Source organism: Scyliorhinus canicula, chromosome 5 (assembly GCF_902713615.1).
Source record: "Scyliorhinus canicula chromosome 5, sScyCan1.1, whole genome shotgun sequence".
Classification (NCBI taxonomy): domain Eukaryota; kingdom Metazoa; phylum Chordata; class Chondrichthyes; order Carcharhiniformes; family Scyliorhinidae; genus Scyliorhinus; species Scyliorhinus canicula.
This window is the reverse complement of record NC_052150.1, coordinates 81,246,869-81,262,706: the sequence shown is the minus strand read 5'-3', so window position 1 is coordinate 81,262,706 and position 15,838 is coordinate 81,246,869. Positions and strand designations below refer to the sequence as shown.

The following is a 15,838-nucleotide window of genomic DNA, read 5'->3' as shown; positions in this document are numbered from 1 at the left end:
CGGCTAAATCGCTGGCTTTGAAAGCAGACCAAGGCAGGAACATTTCAATTCCCGTAGCAACCTTCCCGAACAGGTGCTGGAATGTGGTGAGTAGGGGCTTTTCACAGTAACTTCATTTGAAGCTTCATTTGAAGCCTACTTGTGACAATAAGCGATGTTCATTTCATATGTATGATAGATTGCACGCAAAATAAAGTTTGTACCTTATATTCATAAGCATTGAACAAATTCAACTGCGATGGCATGCTACTGGAATATACAAGCACGTCTTGTCTGTTCTGGATTCTTGTGTAGCTGAAGATAGAAGGTTCAGTTCCCTCACAATGATACTGTTGGGCTTCTCCCACTCAATGTCTACCGTAAATTTTAATGAGAAGGCGCACAAACCTGGGAAGCACCAGATTTTTGTGGCTTTCCCCTACAATTACCCCGTACAAGCAAGAGATCTCCTTGCCGAAACTGAAACCCCGTTATTCTCTGCAGAGCCAAACGCAATCCACGTTCTTTCAGTACAGATAAACTGGATGAACTTTTGTTTTCATAACTGACAACTCTTTACAACCCTAGGCTTCATTTGACATAAAATTATTTCCCAAAAGTGTTTTGATCAATACAATAATTAATACATGAATAAGACAGAATCTACATTTAATTTAGAACCAATCTATATTATATTGTTTTAAATTGCAATTTTAAACAGCCCTAACACCATCCATCCCCACATAAAAGATCCGTACCAAACGATGAAGAGAAATCCAGTGTCTGAATAAAATAGCTGATTTAAGACAGCAAGTGAGGCTTGCTATAAACGATACTGCTACTGTACTGTTAAACCACAAGAATTGTTTCAGTTGTCCTACCTTCTGCAAAAAGTAAATAACACCAATTTTTAAAATAACCTACTTACACTAACAACCCGAATACAAGTGAAGAGTTTAATGAACAACTCACCGGGTCGAGACAGTTTCACAAAGCGCTTCTCGCATCAACATACATATGGCCAACAAAATTAGACACCTTTTTGTCTGCTTCTGGCAGGTGAAAATGAGACAGACCGGTTTAAAACACGAAGTTACTTGTCCTGTTCTCAGAAGCTCAACCAGTTCCTTCCAGCTCGCGATCCGAAAGCCAAGCGCACCCTCAGCTGTCACTCATCTCCGGGGAGGCGGAGTCCCATTGCACCTGCCCTCCCATCCTCCGCTGTCACTCATCTCCGGGGAGGCGGAGTGCACCTGCTCCCGCACCCTCAGCTGTCACTCACCCCCGGGGAGGCGGAGTCCCATTGCACCTGCCCTCCCACCCTCAGCTGTCACTCATCTCCGGGGAGGCGGAGTCCCATTGCACCTGCCCTCCCACCCTCCGCTGTCACTCATCTCCGGGGAGGCGGAGTGCACCTACCCGCCCACCCTCAGCTGTCACTCATCTCCGGGAAGGCGGAGTCCCATTGCACCTGCCCGCGCCTCCTCAGCTGTCACTCATCTCCGGGGAGGCGGAGTTCCATTGCACCTGCCCGCGCCTCCTCAGCTGTCACTCATCTCCGGGGAGGCGGAGTTCCCTCCGCTGTCACTCATCTCCGGGGAGGCGGAGTCCCATTGCACCTGCCCGCGCCTCCTCAGCTGTCACTCATCTCCGGGGAGGCGGAGTCCCATTGCACCTGCCCTCCCACCCTCAGCTGTCACTCACTCCCGGGGAGGCGGAGTGCACCTGCCCGCGCACCCTCAGCTGTCACTCATCTCCGGGGAGGCGGAGTCCCATTGCACCTGCCAGCGCACCCTCAGCTGTCACTCACCCCGGGGAGGCGGAGTCCCAATGCACCTGCCCTCACACCCTCCGCTGTCACTCATCTCCGGGGAGGCGGAGTTCCATTGCACCTGCCCGCCCACCCTCAGCTGTCACTCATCTCTGGGGAGGCGGAGTCCCATTGCACCTGCCATCCCACCCTCAGCTGTCACTCATCTCTGGGGAGGCGGAGTCCCATTGCACCTGCCCGCGCACCCTCAGCTGTCACTCACCCCCGGGGAGGCGGAGTCATAGATGTCATAGAATAGAATTTACAGGGCAGAAGGAGGCCATTTGGCCCATCGAGTCTGTACCGGCTCTTGGAAAGAGCACCCTACCCAAGGTCAACACCTCCACCTTATCCCCACAACCCAGTAACCCCACCCAACACTAAGGGCAATTTTGGACACTAAGGGCAATTTATCATGGCCAATCCACCTAACCTGCACATCTTTGGACTGTGGAGGAAACCGGAGCACCCGGAGGAAACCCACGCACACACGGGGAGGATGTGCAGACGCCACACAGACAGTGACCCAAGCCGGAATCGAACCTGGGGCCCTGGAGCTGTGAAGCAACTGTGCTAACATGCTGCCGTAGTTAAGAGTCAACCACATTGCTGTGGTCTGGAGTCACATATAGGTATTGATGACAGGTTTCTTTCCCTAAAGGTCATTAGTGTACCAGATAAGTTGTCACAACAATTGATAATGGTTTCAGGGTTTTAATTCCAGATTTTTATTAAATTCAAATTCCACCTTCTGCCCAGGTGGGATTCGAACCCAGATCCCAAGAACATTACCCTGGGTCTCTGGATTACGAGACCAGTGGCAATACCACTATGCTACTGCCTCCCCAGTGGGGAAACAGGGAGCCCTTCCCTGTCCATGGCTCTCTCTTTGCACCTCGCAGCCCCCGACTCCAATCGTCCCAGTGGACATTTCACAGGGAAGTTGCCGCCAAGAAGCTGGTAGCCATCAAGCTTGCAATATTGCCCCTAACTAGGGTTTTAATTGGTTCAATTGTTTGACCAGAAACTTCCCTGATGGAAAGTATGCATTGAGGAGTCGACATGGCTCCATGTTATTAATATAGCCTGCTATTATCATGATTACAGCACAGAAGGAGACAATTTGGTCTGTTGCATCCATAAGACCATAAGACACAGGAGCAGAGGACCATTTGGCCCTTCACGTTTGCTCCGCCATTCAATCATGGCTGATATGTTTCTAATTCCCATTCTCCTGCCTTCTCCCTATGACCCTTAATCCCCTTATTAATCAAGAACCTATCTATGTCTGTCTTAAAGACACTCAGTGACTTGGACTCCATAGCTTTCTGCAACAATGAGTTCCACAGATTCACCATCCTCTGGTTGAAGAAATTCCTCCTCATCTCTGTTTTAAAGGATCATCCCTTCAGTCTGAGGCTGTGCCCTTGGGTTCTAGTATCTACAATGAATGGAAACATCCTCGCCATGTTCACTCCATCTAGACCTCTCAGTATTCAGGGTGGCACAGTGGCACAGTGGTTAGCACTGCTGCCTCACAGCACCAGGGATTCGGATTCAATTCCAGCCTTGGGTGACTGGATTTTGCACTTTCTCCCGTGTCTGTGTGGGGTTTTTTCCGGGTGCTCCGGTTTCCTCCCACAGTCCAAAGAGCTACAGGTTAGGTGGATTGGCCATGAGAAATTGCCCTTTAGTGTCCTAAAGGTTAGGTGGGGTTACTGAGTTATGGGGGTGGGGTGGTGTGTGTCTATACAGAGTGTTCTTTCAGAGGGTCGGTGCAGACTCGATGGGTTGAATGACCTCCTTCTGCACTGTAGGGTTTCTATGACTCTATGATTCTTCTATGATTCTGTAAGTTTCGAAGAGATCACCCCTCGTCCTTCTAAACTTCATTTTTTAAATGTATTTTATCACAAACATGCATCAAAACAGGTTATAACAAATAAACACACAGGAAACATACTTCCCAACAATCAATTATACAGTCTGTACAAAGTTTTTCCCATTTTTCACCCCCCCCCCCCCCCCCCCACCCCCCCCCCCCGCCCACGACGAACAGCTCCGTAAATACGGTTATAAACATCGCCCACCTTTTCGCAAACCCCCCTGCTGAGCGCATATTTGATGTTCTCCAACTGCAGGAAGTCATACAGGCCACCCAAACACGCCGCTACCCCCGGTGGCGATGTCGACCGCCACTCTGGTAAAATTCGCTGCCGTGCAATCAGAGAGACAAAGGCCATGACATCGGCCTTCCTCCTCTCCATGAGCTTCGGCTTCTCTGAAACCCCAAATGTCGGCACCAAATGGTTGGGGTCCACCTCCCCCACCACTATCCTGGCTTAGACCGCGAACACTCCCGCCCAGAATCTTCACAATTTTGTGCAATACCAAAACATGTGCATGTGATTCGCTGGCCTCTGCCCACACCTCTCACACTCATCTGGTACTCCCTGAAAAAACCCACTAATTCTCACCCGAGCTATATGCACCCTGTGCATCACCTTAAACTGCACCAGACTCAGGAGGAGGTCCCGTTTACCCTTTGCAGTGCCCCACTCCATATTCCTCAAATGATCTCTCCTCCCAAATCCCCTTCCCATTTCTCCTTGATCTTCACCACCCGCTTGCCTCCCTGCACCCCCAGCCACTTTTATATCCCCAATTCCTCCCTTCCCATTTCACATCCAGAAGCAGAGGTTGCTCTACCAGGGTGTATCCCAGCAACCTAGGGAACCCCCTCCAGACCTCATGCGCAAAGTCCCTAACCTGCAGATACCTGAACTCACTCCCCCTCGGCAGCTCTACCCTCTCCCTTAGCTCCTCCAGACTGCCTAGCCCTTCCTCCAAATACAGATCCCTCACCTTGACCAGCCCCACTTCCCTCCACCTCCTGTATACACTGCCCATCCCCCCAGCTCAAACCCATGATTCTCGCATAGCGCCATTACCACCAACATCCCTTACACCCTAAAATGCCTCCTCAACTGATTCCATATCTTCACAGTGGACTGCACCACCGACTCCCTGAAAAAATGAAAATGAAATGAAAATCGCTTATTGTCACGAGTAGGCTTCAATGAAGTTACTGTGAAAAGCCCCTAGTCGCCACATTCCGGCGCCTGTCCGGGGAGGCTGGTACGGGAATCGAACCGTGCTGCTGGCCTGCTTGGTCTGCTGAATACCTACTCTGAGCCATTGGCAACGCTGCCATTACCATAGCCCTCAAACTAGACCCCTTACAAGATTCCTCCCCCATCCAAATCCACTCTACCCCTTCTCCTTCCCACCATCGTTGCACCTTATCCACATTCACCACCCAATAATAATGAAGTAGATTCGACAACGCCAACTCTCCCTGCTGCCTCTGCCTCTGTAGCAGGGTTCTCCCAACCCTCTGCACCTTCCCCCCCATACAAAGTCCAAAATGATTGTGTCCAATTTCCAAAAATAGGCCTTCGGGATAAAGATCGGGGAGCCTGAAAAATAAACAAGAATAAACATAAAACAATACAGTTCCGAAGGAGATGCAGGATCACAGGGATCTGGGGTATATGTACACAAAACATTGAAAGTGATATGTTGAGAAAATGGTTAAAAAGGCATGGGGGATCCTGGACATTATAAAGAGGCCGAGATTACAAAAGCATAGAAGTTATGATGAACAATTATAAAACACTATTACACCCTCAACTGAAGTGTGTACAATTCAGGGCATCACATTTTAGGAAGGATGTGAAGACTTTAGAAAGGGTGCAGAAAGTTTGTAAAAATGGTTCCAGGATGAGGGACTTTAGTTACATAGAGAGATTGGAAAAGCTGGAGTTCTCCTTGGAGAAGAGAAGAATGCGAGGTGATTTGATTGAAATGTTCAAAATCATGAGGAGTAGAAAGTGAGAAACTATTCCCATGGGCGGGACGCTCAAGAACTAGAGAACAACGATATAAGGTGAATGACAAAAAAATCACCAGCACCATGAGGAACGGTTGAGGACTCTGGGACTGTACTCGTTGTAGTTTAGAAGGATGAAGGGGGATCTTATTGAAACTTACAGGATATTGCGAGGCCTGGATAGAGTGGACGTGGAGAGTATGATTCCACTTGTAGGAAAAATTAGAAACCAAGGGCACAGCCTCAGACTGAAGGGAATTTCTTCAGCCAGAGGGTGGTGAATCCGTGGAACTCTTTGCCGCAGAAGGCTGTGGAGGCCAAATCACTGAGTGTCTTTAAGACAGAGATAGATAGGTTCTTGATTAATAAGGGGATCAGGGGTTATAGGGGGAAGGCAGGAGAATGGGGATGAGAAAAATATCAGCCATGATTGAATGGCAGAGCAGATGGGCAAAATGGCCTAATTCAGCTCCTATGTCTTATGGTCTTTTGGTCTGAACCTATTTACGCAACAAATGCCACAGTGGTTAGAACTGCTGCCTCACAGTGCCAGGGACACGGGTTCTACTCCAGCCGTGGTTGACTGTCTGTGTGGAGTTAGCACTTGTAGTTACATTTTGTTATTTTCAGTAACATCTTCTGCTACTTTGTGTAAATAAATTGCAACATGGTTAAAGCCATATTTTTTTCTGCATTGGATCGCATACGAACTGTAAGTAACTGTGCCAAGGATAGTACCTTAAAAGCACAGAAAGATTTGAAGGAATTGGAATGATATTAGGAGGCCATTTTAAACTTTTCTTTGGCCTAGTTCATGCCACAGCACTCACACAGTCTTGTCAATGCTTTGTCAAAATAAAATTGCAAATTTATTAATCCAGAGGAGTATGAAATGTGCCAAGTTCAAAAAGAGAGCATCGTTGAGACATATGGGGCGAAATTCTCGACCCCCAGCAGGGTCGGAGAATCGCCTGGGGGCGCCTAAAATTCCGCCCCCACCGTGGCAGAGATTCTCCGCCACCCGGGAAGTGGCGGCGGTGGAATCTCGCCACTCCGAACGGAGAGGCCCCTGCGGCGATTCTCCGGCCCGGATGGCCCGAAGTCCCGCCGCTGGGAGGCCTTCTCCCGCCGCCGAGGTTTAAACCACTTCTGGAACGGCGGGCTCAGCGGCGCGAGCAGGCCCCCGGGGTCCTGGGGGGGCGGGGGGGGGCAATCGAACCCCGGGGGGTGCCCCCACGGTGGCCTGGCCCGCGATCGGGGCCCCCGGTTCAGACTCCGGGCCAGTGCTCTGGCTGCACTAGTTTCTTCCGCGGCCGCCACGGCCTCCGCCATGGCGGAAGCGGAAGAGAACCCCACATCGCGCATGCGCCGGCAGTGACGTCAGCGGCCAGCTGCCGCTGACGTCACTGCGGGCGCATGCGCGGACCGGCGAAAGCCTTTCGGCCAGCCCCGCTGCCGGGGGCACCGGTTTTTTGCGCCGGTCTTCTGGTGGCAACCGCTCCGGCGTGGTGCTGGCCCCTGAGTGGTTGGCGCCACTCCCCTACTCCGGGACCCGGGGAGAATGCCGCCCCTTAAGAGTAAAACTACATTTCTACCTGTTTGGCTTATTCTAACAGGACTTGTTCTAAGAGTGTATTTTTTCACTCCTTTACAGGTGATTTCCAACATTTTGGATGTCATTTCTACTACCTTGTAGTTTGTTCACCTTGATCTGTACTTTCCTGCTGTCAACATCACTGCAGCATGGGAACAGCTTATGCAGTTATGCCTCACTGGACCTGTGCGCAGGTGACAGGTCGTGAGCAGCGTGAGTGCCACTGCCAGGACTGGCCAACAGTGTCGCAAGAAGCTGCACCTCATTAGGGTGAGTGACCAGCACTGCGCCCCTGACACCAACCGCCCTCACCCCCACCCCCAGCTGGAGGGAAATGGGCACCACATCTTCAGGACGCCAATGCACCACTCAACACGCCCCTGGTTGCAACATAGGCATCGTTGCAATGGGTCAATCCGCCAGTCTGTTGATCACCTCCTGGACCTGGGGCATCCTGGCGATGGCACCGCCCGGGCATCCTGGCGGGCTCGGTCCATATTCAGCTTGATGTATTGTGTCATGATATGCAGACATGGAATAAACCTCTAAACTCCATGCTTTCATGGGCACCATCATCACAAAAAGAAGATATTTTGCCAAAATTACTGGGGGATCGGATGCTATTTTTTATCATGAGAACATCATGTATAAACAATGGTCATATTTTTGTTTGATTTACTAAAGTTTATTTAAACTTAAAAAAGGTTTTTATTTTTATCTCGAAGGTGGTGTCCCTACAATTGGGAATTCAAACCGTAGATTAAACACTGAAAAATAGTGGGCGGGATTCTGGGGGTCGGAGAACCACCGGGGGTCGGCGTGAATCCCGCCCCCATCGTCCTCCGAATTCTCTGACCCCCCCAAAAGTTGGCGAGGAGTGAATCGTGCCGCCCGCCTCGGAGAATGGCGGGGACCGGCGCGACACTATGGACCCTGGGGCTGCCCGAATTCTCCCGGCCGGATGGGCCGAAGTCCCGGTCACATAGGCGTAAATTAAACCAGCTTATATAACGGCGTCAACCAGTGCTGATGGTTGACGCTGGACAGTGTGGAGGTAGGTCATGGCGTGGGGTGGCCGCAGGAGAAGTGACGCAGTCTGTGTGGGGGAGGGGGGTGTGGGGGATATGGGGGAGTAGGTATGTGGGGGATATGGGGGAGGGGGGATATGGGGTATATGGGGGAGGGGGGATATGGGGGAATGGGGACGGGCCATGGGGGGTCTCACTTGGTGGTGCGCGCCCGACCTCTGCATCAGCAACCCCCCTGTCCTTTGGTCCACCTGCCATTTCCAGGGCCCTCTCCTCATGAACGGTGAGTGGTCTCTCATCAGCTGTGCCCCCTCCGGTCTTCTCATGCTCCCTGTTGTTGTGTGAGCGCTTCTCCTGTGTGTGTGTGGGGGGGGGGGGGGGGGGGGGGGGGTGTCAGGGATAAAGGGCAACAGTGTTAGGCAGGGATATACATGCCGGCCAGCGGTTGTGCGTATATTGGCATAGGTACGCAGCACATTAGTGTTAGGGTTGGTTGCACTTGGCGGTATGCTGCCCTGACGAGGTCATTCACCTTTTTGTGACATTGTGCGCCTGCCCTTGATGTTACAGCCACAGCACTGACGGCCTCTGCCACCTCCCTCCACAGGAGCCGGCTGAGGTGTGGTGCAACCCTGCTGCCGTGTCCGGGGTACAGGGCCTCCCTCCTCTACTCCACTGTGTCCAGGAGTGGCTCTATATTGCTCTCCTGGAACCTCGAGGCTGCATGTCGGGCGGCCACCTTGTCGGATCTGCGGGGGGTGGGGGGGGGGGGGGGCGCGTCTTTTGAGCTGTTACTCGCCTGGCGTCAATGATGCTGTGGTGAATTATAAACCGAGTAATTCACACTGTGTTCCATTATATGTATTGTGTCCTTGTGGACTCTGTCTGTGAGCCGTTACGCGGCTCTGCCCATAGGGGGAGATGAGGTGTTTGTGCTGGGCTCCACCCTTGGCTCCGCCCATGGCTCCTCCCACTAACCGGAAGTATAAAGCTCTGCAGTCGTGAGCCTGCTGCCAGTTCATCTCGTCGCAGGCAGGCTCGGTTGTAAGATTATTAAAACCACTGTTCACTTCCAATCACGTGTCTTGTGAATTGATGGTCAATTTAATAATCTTAGGAAATTTGAAGAAAACTACTATGGAATCAGCCCTCAAACCTGACCGACTAGAACTCGACCCGCAGGCTGCAGAGGCAAAATAAATCTTTCTACACACGCTCATATGGTTCAAGGCCTATCTGGTTGAATCAAGCACTTCAGAAACTACGGAGGAGCAGAAACTCAGCCTACTGCACGCAAGGGTGAGCCTCCGTATCTCTACTCAACTTAACAGTACTTCCTCGTATACGGAAGCTCTGACCATGCTCGATCGAATGTACGTGAGGCCCATCAACGAGGTCTACGCGCGCCATATTTTTACGACCCGTCGCCAGCGCCCCGTGGAGTCGCTGGACGAATTCCTGCGTGATTTAAAAGCCTTAGCTCGGGACTGCAATTATCAAGCTGTATCAGCCGCCCAACATATGGAGCTCGCTGTCCGAGATGTGTACGTGGCAGGGCTCAGGTCAAACTATGTGTGCCAGCGGTTGCTTGAAAAAGGGGCCCAGAACTTGGAGGACACTGTAAAGTTAGCTACAACCATGGAGGTCTCGTTCCGCAGCCTCACCTCGTTCCCCACGGACCAAGCGACCCCATCCTGGGCCCCCGACCAGCGACTACCCCAGGGCTGCGCCGCGCGGCCACCCACCCACTATGCAGCCCCAGTGTGCCATTTTTGTGGGCAGCCCCAACACCCATGGCAGCACTGCCCGGCCCGCAACGCGACCTGCAGCAGCTGCGGTCGCAAAAGACACTATGCCCGGGTCTGCCTGGCGAAGAAATCCCCCTCTCCAAACTCTCCCGCAGCCCAAAGCATTCGCTTCCAAAACTAGCAGGCCCGCAGGCCCCGAAATGCTGCGGCCTATATGCCGACTCCGCCCCCACCCGACACGTGTGACTCATGGGGGCTGCATCTTGGCAACCCTCTTCCACGCGGCCGGCCAGGTGCGATTCATGGGGGCCGCCATCTTCCTCGCCGCCCACCATGTGCGATCCACGGGAGCGGCCATCTTGGGATCCATCCTCTTCAAACACTGAAACTCACCTCGAAGACTACGACCTCAGCGGACAGTCATCACGGGGCCACTCCAGCACAGCTGATTGAGCCGCCGACTACCCGCAACTCAGCGCGGTCACGTTGGACCAGTCGCGTCCGAAACACCTCCGCAACTCGATGATGACCATTAAAATCAACGAGCACAGTACACCGTGCCTCTTCGACTCCGGGAGCACCGAGAGCTCCGTACACCAGATCTGGTAAGACGCTGTTCGCTCCCTATCTTCCCTGTACGGCAAACTATCTCCCTCGCTTCGGGCTCACACTCTGTTCACCTCCAAGGGCGCACCATCGTGACCCTAACGATTCAGGGCGCCAGCTACTCGAACTTCCAGCTATACGTACTCCCGGATCTCTGCGCCCCACTCTTACTGGGACTCGACTTCCAGTTCAACCTCAAAAGCCTCACACTCAGCTTCAGCGGGCCCCTACCTCCACTCACTATCTGCAGTCTAGCGACGCTAAAAATCGACCACCCTCCACTCTTTGCCAATCTCACTCCGGACTGCAAACCCGTAGCCACTCGCAGCAGGAGGTACAGCCTGCAGGATAGGGTGTTTATCAGAACCAAAGTCTATAGGCTCCTACGTGAGGGGATCATAGAGGCCAGTAATAGCCCCTGGAGAGCTCAGGTGGTGGTCATCAAGACCGGGGAAAAATTCCGAATGGTAGTGGACTATAGCCAAATGATTAATCGGTTCATGCTCCTCGATGTGTACCCCCTCCCCAGGATTGCAGACATGGTGAATCAGATCGCCCAGTATCGCATTTTCTCCACGGTGGATCTGAAGTCTGCATACCACCAGCTCCCAATTTGCCCGGAGGACCGCCACGACACGGCGTTCGAGGCACATGGCCGCCTGTTCCATTTCCTCCGGGTTCTCTTTGGCATCACGAATGGGGCATCGGTGTTCCAACGAGCAATGGACCGAATGGTGGACCAGTACAGGCTGCGGGCCACGTTTCCGTACTTGGACAACGTCACCATCTGCGGCCATGATCAGCAGGACCACGACGCTAACCTCCATCGATTTCTCCAGACTGCCCAGAAACTCAACCTCACGTATAACACGGAGAAATGCTTTTTCCGCACGACCAGGCTAGCCATCCTCGGCTATGTAATGGAAAACAGAGTCCTGGGCCCCGACCCGGACCGTATGCGCCCCCTCTTACAACTCCCTCGCTCTCATTGTCCCAGGGTACTCAAAAGGTGCCTGGGATTTTTCTCTTATTATGCTCAGTATGTGGACAAAGCCCGCTCACTATTTAAGGCCACACTCTTTCCTCTGTCAGATGAGGCTCGCCAGGCCTTCACCTGCATCAAGGAGGACATCGCCAAAGCGGCCATGCGGGCAGAGGATGAATCCGACCCTTTCAGGTGGAGAGCGATGCCTCTGAGGTCGTTCTCGCAGCCACACTAAATCAGGCAGGGAGACCAGTCGCCTTTTTCTCCCGAACCCTCTCCGCTTCGGAACTTCGACACTCCTCAGTCGAAAAGGAAGCACAAGCCATCGTGGAACATATACGACACTGGAGGCACTACCTCGCAGGTAGGAGGTTCACCCTCATCACCGACCAAAGATCGGTTGCCTTCATGTTTGACAACTCACAAAGGGGCAAAATTAAAAATGATAAAATCCTGCGGTGGAGGATCGAACTCTCCACCTACCAGTACGATATTATGTATCGACTGGGGAAGCTCAACGAGCCCCCAGATTCCCTGTCCCGCGGCACATGCGCCAGCGCGCATGACGACCGCCTGAAAGCTATCCACAATGACCTCTGCCACCCGGGGTCACCCGGCTCGCCCACTAGGTCAAAGCCCAAAATCTGCCTTTCTCCACCGAGGAGGTAAAAGCCATCACCAGGGATTGCCCGATCTGCGCGGAGTGCAAGCCGCACTTCTATAGACCAGACAGGGCCCACTTGGTAAAGGCCTCCCGGCCCTTTGAACGCCTGAGCATCGATTTCAAAGGGCCACTCCCCTCGACCAATCGGAATGTGTACTTCCTGAACGTCATCGACGAGTTCTCCCGCTTCCCCTTTGCTATCCCGTGCCCCAATATGACCTCTCACACAGTCATCAGAGCCCTGCACAGTGTCTTCACCCTGTTCGGGTTCCCCAGCTACGTACACAGCGACAGGGGTTCGTCCTTTATGAGCGACGAGCTGCGTCAGTACCTGCTCGACAAGGGCATCGCCTTGAGCAGGACTACCAGCTACAACCCCAGGGGGAACGGGCAGGTGGAGAGGGAGAACACGACCATCCTACTGACCCTCCGGTCCAGAAATCTCCTGACCACCCATTGGCAGGAGGTCCTCCCCGACGCGCTCCATGCTATTAGGTCCCTCCTATGCACAGCCACTAACCAGACCCCTCACGAACGGCTATTTGTTTTTTCTGGGGGCACTACCACGGGGGTTTCGCTCCCAGCATGGTTGAAGACGTCAGGCCCGGTTCTCCTCCGGAAGCACATCCGGGCACACAAAGCTGACCCACTCGTAGAAAGAGTGCTCCTACTCCACTCCAACCCTCAATACGCTTTCATTGAATACCCTGACGGCCGTCAGGACACTGTTTCTCTCCGGGACCTGGCGCCTGCAGGATCCAATCCCACCACTACTACCTCCGAGGTACCCCTCACACTACACCCCGCACAACCCTCCGCGCCCTGCACTCCCGCTCCTACAGGTTCACTGCCTGTGCTCCGTGCCCCCGCGGCTATGGGTTTCCGGCGCTCCCCGTCAGCAGTCGAACCAGTCGGGTACGAAGCTCGGGACGAATCACACGGAGTCCACCATAGTACCCTCACTGACCGCTACCACCCAGCCACCAGAAGAGGCTGCAATTCCGGTGCTTCGCCGATCCCAAAGGACGACTCGGCTGCCGGACCGGCTCAATTTGTAGACCCATCACCCCCGCCGGATTTGATTTTTTTACAGGGGGTGAATGTGGTGAATTATAAACCGAGTAATTCACAGTGTGTTCCATAAGACCATAAGACCATAAGACATAGGAGTGGAAGTAAGGCCATTCGGCCCATCGAGTCCACTCCGCCATTCAATCATGGCTGATGGGCATTTCAACTCCACCTCCCAGCATTCTCCCCATAGCCCTTAATTCCTCGCGACATCAAGAATTTATCTATCTCTGCCTTGAAGCCATTTAGCGTCCCGGCCTCCACTGCACTCTGCGGCAATGAATTCCACAGGCCCACCACTCTCTGGCTGAAGAAATGTCTCCGCATTTCTGTTTTGAATTTACCCCCTCTAATTCTAAGGCTGTGCCCACGGGTCCTCGACTCCTCGCCTAACGGAAACAGTTTCTTTGCGTCCATCCTTTCTAAGCCATGTATTATCTTGTAAGTTTCTATTAGATCTCCCCTTAACCTTCTGAACTCCAATGAATACAATCCCAGGAACGCCAGCCGTTCCTCATATGCTAGACCCGCCATTCCAGGGATCATCCGTGTGAATCTCCGCTGGACACGCTCCAGTGCCAGTATGTCCTTCCTGAGATGTGGGGCCCAAAACTGGACACAGTACTCCAAATGGGGCCTAACCAGAGCCTTATAAAGGCTCAGTAGCACATCGCTGCTTTTATATTCCAACCCTCTTGAGATAAATGACCATGATGTGGAGATGCCGGCGTTGGACTGGGGTGAGCACAGTAAGAAGTCTTACAACACCAGGTTAAAGTCCAACAGGTTTGTTTCAAACACGAGCTTTCGGAGCACGGCTGAAGAAGGAGCCGTGCTCCGAAAGCTCGTGTTTGAAACAAACCTGTTGGACTTTAACCTGGTGTTGTAAGACTTCTTACTGAGATAAATGACAACATAGCATTCGCTTTCTTAATCACGGATTCAACCTGCATGTTTACCTTTAGGGAATCCTCGACTAGCACTCCCAGATCCCTTTGTACTTTGGCATTATGAATTTTCTCACCGTTTAGAAAGTAGTCTATGCTTGGATTCTTTTTTCCAAAGTGCAAGACCTCACATTTTCTCACGTTGAAATGCATCAGCCATTTCCTGCACCACTCTCCCAAACTGTCTAGATCCTTCTGCAGCCTCCCCACTTCCTCAGCACTACCTGCCTGACCACCTAACTTCGTATCATCAGCAAACTTCGCTAGAATGCCCCCAGTCCCTTCATCCAGATCATTAATATATATGGTGAACAGCTGCGGCCCCAACACTGAACCCTGTGGGACACCGCTGGTCACCGGCTGCCATTCCGAAAAAGAACCTTTTATCCCAACTCTCTGCCTTCTGTCAGACAGCCAATCCTCAACCCATGCCAGTAGCTCACCTCGAACACCATGGGCCCTCACCTTACTCAGCAGCCTCCTGTGTGGCACCTTATCAAAGGCCTTTTGGAAATCCAGATAGACCCATTATATGTATTGTGTCCTTGTGGGCTCTGTATACGAGCCGTTGCGCGGCTCTGCCCATAGGGGGAGATGAGGAGTTTGTGCTGTGCTGGGCTCCACCCTTGGCTCTGCCCATGGCTCCTCCCACTAACCGGAAGTATAAAGCTCTGCAGTCGTGAGCCTGCTGCCAGTTCATTTCGTCGCAGGCAGGCTCTGTTGTAAGGTTATTAAAACCACTGTTCACTTCCAATCACGTGTCTTATGAATTGATGGTCACATCAGATGCCGTGCGTCCGCGGCGGGTGGCGCCATCGCGAATGGCGTCATGCCGCTACTAGCCCATTCTGGGCTGGAGAATTTGAGCTGTTTGGGGGGGCCCGACGCCAGAGTGATCTGTACCATTTTTGGCGCTGGGTCCCGGCCAACGCGTCGATTATCGGAGAATCCCGCCCAGTGTCTCTGGCCTCGTTATGCTCTCACTCAAGCAAAACAAGGCCGGTGATGTCATGATATGCAGACATGCAGATAATGATATACAGACAGACACAGGCAGGCAGCTAATGAACACAGAGAACAGGACATGACCAATGAGCAGGCAGGACACTCAGGAGTGGTGTCACACTATAAAAGACATGAGGCACTCACACTCCGCCTCTTTCCACTGATGAACATCTACAGAGTGAGTCAGGGTGTATCACACCTCCAGCACGTTACTAGGAGCTAGTCTGGTTCAGTCAGTCAGAGTAACCACACTTGGGTTAGCAGAGAGTCGAACTCATAGAGAACTGTGCTAACTGTGCTACTGGTTCAATAAATCAGATTGAACTAACTTCAACGTCTGGAATCTTTTGGTTAAAGCTGCATCCAGTTGCAGCCTGTGTTATCCCAGAGTACATCACACATCATATTGCACTGACCAGGCATATAGGGCCTCCATTATGGCGTGGATACACCTGTGTACCGAGGTCTGTGGGATCCCAGACGGATCCGCACTCTGTGCCTGGACAAAC

At 52.5% G+C, this 15,838-nt stretch overlaps 1 protein-coding gene across 2 annotated transcripts in view; it reads right to left on the bottom strand.

The window, feature by feature from the left end:
* wipf3 (WAS/WASL interacting protein family member 3) overlaps positions 1 to 1,137 on the bottom strand; it is a 178,904-nt gene extending 177,767 nt beyond the window's left edge. For both annotated transcript variants that reach the window (XM_038797285.1, XM_038797286.1), the window contains exon 1: positions 952 to 1,137. The gene's annotated coding sequence lies outside the window, so the exon portion shown is untranslated. The remainder of the gene's footprint in view (positions 1 to 951) is intronic.
* Positions 1,138 to 15,838: the final 14,701 nt, after the last annotated feature.